The sequence below is a fragment of the Lontra canadensis genome, unplaced genomic scaffold (genome assembly GCF_010015895.1).
Source record: "Lontra canadensis isolate GAN:19392208 unplaced genomic scaffold, GSC_riverotter_1.0 scaffold42, whole genome shotgun sequence".
Lineage (NCBI taxonomy): Eukaryota > Metazoa > Chordata > Mammalia > Carnivora > Mustelidae > Lontra > Lontra canadensis.
This window is the reverse complement of record NW_022631036.1, coordinates 6350279-6358474: the sequence shown is the minus strand read 5'-3', so window position 1 is coordinate 6358474 and position 8196 is coordinate 6350279. Positions and strand designations below refer to the sequence as shown.

Here is an 8196-nt window from a genome sequence, read left to right as displayed (position 1 = left end):
CTTTGATTACATACAAAGCTCTACCCTTTTATTCCCACCTTCATGTTTTTGATGTTACAATTTACCTTTTTTATTGGTATACATTAACAAATTATTGTAACCATTGTTATTTTAATACTTATGTCCTTTAATTTTCCTATTAGAATTAAGTGGTTAGCACATCATCCTATTAGAGTATTCTGAATTTGGCTTAAATTTACCCTTACCAGTGTGTTGTATATTTTCATATATTCTCACGTTCCTAATTAGTGTTGTTTCACTTCAGCCTGAAGACCTCTTTCTAGCATTTCTTGAAAGGCAGAATTAGTGGTGATAAACTCCTTGAGCTTCTCTTTGTTTGGGAAAGGTTTTATATCTCCTTCTGAAAGACTACTTTGTTGGGTGAAGTATTCTTGGTTTGTAGTTTTTTGATTTTTGTCCTTCCCTAGTCCCCAGCACATTGAGAATACATCCTGCTATCTCCTGTCCTGTAAGGATTCTACTGAGAAATCCACTGATAGCCTTATTGGGGGTTCCCTATATGAGACAATTTTTTTTCTTTTGCTGCTTTTAAAATTCTATTCTTGCTTTGTTTACATAGTTTTATTTTAATGTATCTCAAAGAAGACTATCTTGGATTAAAATCTTGAGGTGATCTATTAGTTTCATGAACTTGGATATGGAAATCCTTCCCCAGATTTGGGTAATTCTCATTTTTTCTTTTTATAAGCTTTCTGTTCCCTTCTCTCTCTCTTCTTCTGGGACTCTCATAATTCATAGATTGCTTCTCTTAATGTATCCCATAGTTCATGTAGGCTTTCTTTACCTCTGACTATATAATTTTAAAGGTTCTGTTTTCTGTTACACAGATTTTTCTTTTGCTTGTTCTTTCTGCTATCAGTGATCTATATTGCATTTTTCTTTTGGTTCACTGTATTTTTCAGTTCCAGGATTTCTGTTTGGTTCTTTCTGTGATTTCTCTTTGTCAAACTTCTCATTTTGTTTGTGTATATTTTTCTGATTTCATTGAATTGTCTATCTGTGTTTTCTGGTAGCTCATTGAGCTTCCTTAAAACAGCTAATTTGAACGATTTATTGGGAAAAATCACTGAGTTCCATGTCTTTGGGGCTGTTGGGTGCTATAGAACTAAAACCACATAGGTCTATAGCCAATTTCTCAAGTGTACAGAGATGTTTCTGGGACTATAGCTAGAACCATGGTTGGCCATTTAGCTGACTTGGTGTTGGCCTGTCCTCTCAAAATGACTCTTCTTGTTCTTGGACTGCACTAAGTTTCACAATCTCCTACCTAGATTCGATGACTCCTATAAAGACAATTTAGTCTGTTCATTGATGCCAAGTTATTGGTATCAAGGGGGGAGGATATAAACAAGGGATATCTTATTTGGCTGTTGTGGTGATGTTACTCAAATATTTGTAATTTTAAATGTATGAATTTGGTATTTAAACTTTTCTGCTAGTCTCATTGGCTTATTTACTTAAAAAGTGTAAATATTCAAGGGATAAAACATGAGATGATAAATAACTAAATTTTTCTTTTTAATTTTTACTAGAGGTATTTAATGATTTTTATTCTTCTAAATAATTTCTGAGATACTCAATTTCTAAATAATTTCTGAGATACTCATGGGGTACTAAGTGGGGAATTATTAGCTCAGAGAGATGATGTTGAAATTCATGGCAGGAATTCAACTGCAAACTGAAGTCACATCAAATTCCATAGGTTAATTTTACTTTAAGCTGATAACTAATAATAGTCATCTGTGTCACAAAGTGGCATAGTCCTGGCCATATTTTTATTTTTACTTTATCAAGATCTTATTATGTGACAAGTATTTTGCCTTCATAAATGTATTTAATCTTCATAATAATCACATATTATTTCCCATGTTATAAATGAGAAAATTAAAAGATACTGCATCTTCTGTTTTTCAGTATTGTTAAGAGCATACTACGATCCAAGCACTATTTTTGCCTCACAGGATAAAATAGTGAATAAATCAAACAGACAATATCCTGCTATCATGGAGCTTATATTAAATTGAGGGAGGAAGACAGGAAATAAATGAATAAGTATGGCCTTAGGGCTATAAAGACAATGTAAATAAAGCAGGGTAAGGATATAGATCTTGGGATTCCTTTGCATAGTATAATTGAGGAATGTCTCTCTGCTTATGTGGCATTTCAACCTGAATGAAAAGAGCAAGACAGCCAGGATGGTATTTGAGGACAGAGTATTCTAGTAAGAAAGAACAAAATAAATGGGGGTTGTGGGGGAAGTCCTGACATAGGAGTTTGCTTGGGATGTGAAGAACAGTCTGGTTGGAAAGGTGTGACTGTGGGTGAGAGTGGTAGGAAGCAAGTCCAAGAGGGGATAGAGCATTTATAAGTCATAAGAGTGGGTTAATTATGTCATATCTCTGTAGGTCAAGATTCTGAATGGGATAATTCTGAATGGTGTAGAAGTCACTGGAGGATTTTGAGCAGAGTAATGACATTTTCTGAATTACATTGGAAAAATAGCACTCACTTTGTCCTTATTAGAACAAAGGTGGAAATATGTAGCCTGCTAAGAAGAATCTCAATAGTATGTCAAGAAACTAGGTTGATAATGTTGGATAATATGAAAAATGGTTGGGTGCTAGGTTTATTTTAAATACAGAGAACAAGATAAGAATTAAGGAGACGTCCAATGTTTTTGATCTGGACATTGGGAAAAATGAAAGTTCCATCTTATTAAGAAGCTTAGGGAAAGAGCATATTTTGGAGTATAATTAGATCAATACCTTTGTTTATAGTATGTTAAATATGGCATTTGTTAGATATTTAAAATATGTGGGGCACCTAGGTGGCTCAGTGAGTTAAGCCTCTGCCTTCGGCTGAGGTCATGGTCTCAGGTCCTGGGATCGAGCCCCACATCGGGCCCTCTGCTCAGCGGGGAGCCTACTTCCCCCTCTCTCTCTCTGCCTGCCTCTCTGCCTACTTGTGATCTCTCTTTCTGTCAAATAGATAAATAAAATCTAAAAAAAAATAATAAAAATAAAATAAAATATGTTATAAGTAAGCAATTAGAAACAGAGTCTAGTGTTTGGGGAAGTGATCACACTTAAAGACATGGGATTGGGTAAAATTACCTGCAAATGTGTGTAAATACAGAAAAGAAGAGGTCTGCAGAAGATGAGGAAAATTCAACAAGATCCTGAAAAATTACAGCCATTGAAATAGTAGGAACTGAGAAAGAGGAAAGGTGTTTTTTAGAGACAAATGAAGAAAGCATTAAACGTTTCAGGAAGAGGGAAATAATTAAGAGGTGGAGTCCTAAGAAAACTGAGCACTGACATTGGATTTGCAATGTGGAGGTCATTGCTTACCTTGATAAGATGGTAGAAGGATAAGAAATTGATCTTTGTAGTTCCTGTTTTCCCTACAGAATCAAGAGGAAAGATATTAGTTGAGAGTTGGGGTGGGTGGGCAGGGAAGATGTTTTGAATGTTATCAGAGAAAGGTGATCTGTCATCTAGGAGAATGGGAGAATAATTTTACTACAGCACTTTCATGGACTTTTAGGCAACATTACCTCTCCCTTTGAGGTCTATGGTCATGTACTTGAGACCAGTATGGCTCTGAAATTTTCTTTAGGAATGTTCAACTGCTCTGGTAAAGGTAGTAAAGAGGTGAAGATTAGAATTAACCAGAGTTGGGTGCCAGGTGGAGAGACAGAAAAAGTATCATTATGGACTGTGGAATCTAAATAGGAGAAGGACTTTTTTTTTTTTTTTTTTAATTATGAAGAAGATGATGGAGGAAAAAAAATCAATAGATTAGAGATCCCAGTAAGGCAAGGGATTGTTGAAATTGAGATACAGAACATCCAACAATGTCTTAGTTGTGGAGAGTGGGATATTAGAAACTGAAACATTCCAGAGTGTAGTGATTGGTAATAACAAATTGTAGTTACTGAGGTAATTTTGCTGATGACAGATTGTGATCTTTCCATTTTAATGGAAAAACATGTGAATATGAAAGAGGAGTTGGAAAATGTATTAGATGAGGGGCTTTTTGGAAATGTATTACAGGGATCATGGTTTAGGGGGTGCTTAGAGTCTCAGGATTCATGTGTTTTCTGAAGCAACTGGGACCTGAGGAACTAGTCTTAAAAGTATCTTAGAAGGTAATAATCTGGGACACCTGGGTGGCTCAGTTGGCTAAGCGACTGCCTTTGGCTCAAGTCATGATCTTGGAGTCCCTGGATCAAGTCCCACATTGGGCTCACTGCTCAGTGGAGAATCTGCTTCTCCCTCTGACCCTCCCCCTTCTCGTGCTCTCTCTTTCATTCTCTCTCTCTCAAATAAATAAATGAAATCTTTAAAAAAAAAGGAAGGTAATAACCAGACCTAATTATATCCTCCTGAGTCAGTTGTTCTCAGCCTTGGCTGCACCTTAGAACTCCCTGGGGGAACTTAAAAACTCTCCAGTGCCCAAGCCTCTCCCCAGACCAATTAAATCAAAATCTCTGGGGGTGGGACACAGATATCAGCATTTATTAAAGTTCCCCTGGTGATTCCTATATGCAGTCAAGGCTGAAAGCCTGTTTTCTAATTGGTGAAGCCAGAAACAGAAGCAAGAAATTTAGACTCTGGAGTCTAGGCTCTGCATGCTCAGAAAAACCACCCCAGCCCTGTCTGCATATAAGGTAGGAGTCAGATTTGCCCTTCTCCTGGGTCTGATCATCTAAGGAGCTAAGGTTTATGAGAAAAGCAAACCAAATGACTCAAAACAGTCCAGTAGATATGTTTCTGTATATTAGCCAATAAAAAGTAAAAAGAAAGTTTCCTCCCCAAGAGCTGAACAATCACAGTTTGAGGCTCTTCTGCAGGACAGCAGGTCACTGCTGAAATGGCAATTGATTATATATACATTGCTCTGAGCACTCCTTAGGAACTGTTTCAGAAGAATGTCAGGTGAAAGGTTCACAGCACAACTTTTCACGGTTAATTAGCAGTTAGAATCGCTTCAAGAAATCGAATAGGGAGGAGCAGATGGGCTCGCGGCTCACCTTGGGACAGTAATTTGTATGTCCCAGCCATTAGTCTTGGTTGCTAACAACATCTAGAGGTAATGCAATCTTATATTTCTTGCTTATTTTCCATTTGGTTGCTAAATAATTTAACTCCAAAATCTAATTTCTGTTAAAAAAAGAAAAATTAAATGAAATGTTTGTGTGAGAGATATTTAATTTGTAACATGTTGCCATAATTATCTGATATTGGTGTAACACCATAAAACACACCTGATTACTTTGTTTTAAGTGCTCAGACAACACTGATATGCTTTAGTAAGTGAAGAAATCCTACTTCCAAATTACAAAGAACATTATATTTTATTGACATCTCAATAAAATAAGTTACAGAGTAGTAAAGATTTACTTTGGGTTTTAAAAAAAGCTTTTATTTTAAACCTATCTCTTTATTTTGTTTTATTTTTTAATTAACATATAATGTGTTATTTGTTTCAGGGGTACATACCTCTTTAAATGGTTCTGTTTTTTTAACGAAACCAGTTGTAATATTTTAGAAAGCCAATGTGTTCTTTTTGTTGTGGAGGCCGTTTAGCATTGCTATGTTTTTAAAATAAATCTTTACTCCACAAACATCTATAGCACTCTGAAATGGTTTTAAATCTTATTTACTAGTGCCATAGCTTTTGAGATTAAGGCATGGAAGTGGGGTCTGCCACAAACTCTTTTGCATTTTGTTAAATCTGTAGATGAAAGTGGCAAATTGACCTAAGAAGTTCTTTTTGAAAAGAAGGCATTATTTAAGTTTAACTTATTATTTTCCCAGTTGGAATGACAGAAATTGTTGGGTGACCTTTGTAGGGTCACTTATTGTCTCTGTGAAAATTTCCTCCATCCTAAGTAGAAAAAATACCTGCTGAGCTAAGGACTACAGTGAGACAATGCTTGTCAAACATTTTGTGCTACTCCTCAGAAAGAAGTCAACCATGATAAATAGACTTTCAGGACAAGTTTTCTAAAATTCACCTTGTGCCAAACTTTTCAAGTCCATCTACTCTTCTTCAGGCTTTTGCACTCCCATTAAGCTAGGATGATGAGCCAGAATTGGTTCTAGGCAAAATATTGCAGTTAAGAGTTTAAATTTTTACCTTGTCTTTTTGTTCCTTTCTCTATTTGTCTACAATGTGTCTATGGGTTTCATCTTCTATTTACTCTAACATAGCACCAGATACAGTTTCACCTTCCTACATAAGGAGTGCATCTGCCAAAACCAGCCCCATTTTAAGTCTTCCTTTGTTACTTGAAAAAGTCTTGTTTGGACTCTACCCCAAACCAATTAAATCAGAAACTCTGAGGTTGTAGCTTGGAGAATCTTTAGGTTTAAAAGCTCCCAGGTGACTCTAATGTACCGACTTGGCTAAGTATCACTGTCTTAAAGCCAAAACCATGGATTCTTAAGGGTCTAATTCTAAAGAGATAGCAGGTGAGTCAAAAAGATATTTGTGGACCAGAAATCCTTACAGGCTATTTATGAGCCCAAAACTAATGAGAGGGCATTGTCTTATCAGTCTAAAGGATGACAACAACTAAGCCAACAATAATTTTATCTTGCTATGAAATTCCTCAGTGGCGGTGACCTTTATTTTCTTTTGTCTCAGGCACTGGGGTTACCTGGAATAATCTATGACACACAATGTATTATTATTCTCATTTTATCTGATAGTATAATGCCTACTAAGAAATGACTAACTTTCTAATTTGGTGAGGGTGGGAAGGGTTCTGAATTTATTTGACAGTTTGTCACAGTGAATCTCTGGCTCTGAGAAACAAATTCTACAATTGCTGCAATGACAGTAGTTATCTGTTCTCCCTGCATGCTTTAGTTAACTTAGTGAATCTCTGCTTGCTTGCAGTTGTCTGTCTCTCTGTTCAGAATTAGGAGGATGTCCTCAGAATTGTAAGAGTACTGTGATGTTCATGGCCATGGTGACTTTGGGTTCAAAACCATAGTTTTCTAAACGAATTGTTTATTGAACATTGGACCACGTACTAGAAAATAACTAAAACTGAGAGCTCTTTGTGCTCTTGAAGTAAGAATTTACATATATGTTGAAGATAGAAGACTTTGGTTGAAAGTTATGTGATAAGGATCAATATGCTCATTTTTAATTTCAGTTTTTGAGCTCTTTTGAACTTATACCCTAACTTGATTATAGCAATACTGAATTAGTTGCTGTTTAATCAGTGTAGTAAAATGAAGAAAACTATAACATCTGCTTTCAGTCAAGCTCTTATCTCTTCCACTAAGTTATGGTTTAGAGGACATATCTTTTAAATGCATTTTAGGGGCATTCATCCTGCTTCACTCTCACTGTAACCTTTGAGAAGAGTGCTAAAAGGTCAAAGTCAAGGATACTATTTTTTTTAAAATATGGAATGCTTCACAAATTTGCATATCATCCTTGTTCAGAGGCCATGCTAATCTGTGTATCTTTCCAATTTTAGTATATGTGCTGCTGAAGCAAGCACAAGGATACTATTGATTAACAACATTAGGAGTTAAGTTTTCTTGTATAATGCTGGAAGAGATTAAAATCTATTTTAAGGTTTCCAGTCTCTGGCTTGCATATAAGGAGCTTGGAAGTTGCCACTCTATCTTAACAAGTAAAAATCTAAACAGACTAAAAAAAATCAACAGTTTTTGGATCTGTAGGTGAGGAGAGACACAGGAGAAGCTACTGTCCCCAAGATTAAGAGTCAGGCAAATATAGGGTATAGAGTTCCAGAGAGTAGAAAGGCAGGAGTAGAAACCAGGTAATCTGTGCAGGTGTAGGAAAACCTGAACTATAATTGACAAATTGCTAGAGGTTCAGGGTGGACAATTCTGAGTGTTAAAAACTCTAGGGTTCCCAGTTATAGGCCCACAATATGTGAGATTTACCTCCAGAAATGTGACCAGATTCCTACAGTAAATATGGAAGAATAATTCCCTAAGGTTTCCTGCGGAGGAAGGGGCAAAGGAAAATTTTGAAATACTCAAGACCATTTTTTGAAATACTCAAGAGCATTCTATCCTTCTTAAGGTTTGGCCTCAGGAGGAACTAGCTTAATGGGAGTCTACTTTGCCAGGTATCATCAGAGCCCAGCTTAACTGGGGGAAGGAAAATATCTAACGCCAG

At 36.2% G+C, this 8196-nt stretch overlaps 1 non-coding gene across 1 annotated transcript; it reads right to left on the bottom strand.

Annotated features, from left to right (window-relative positions):
* Window positions 1–7442: 7442 nt before the first annotated feature.
* Window positions 7443–7546, bottom strand: LOC116875697. The gene has a single exon (XR_004384251.1). It is a non-coding gene; the product is annotated as a U6 spliceosomal RNA (small nuclear RNA).
* Window positions 7547–8196: the final 650 nt, after the last annotated feature.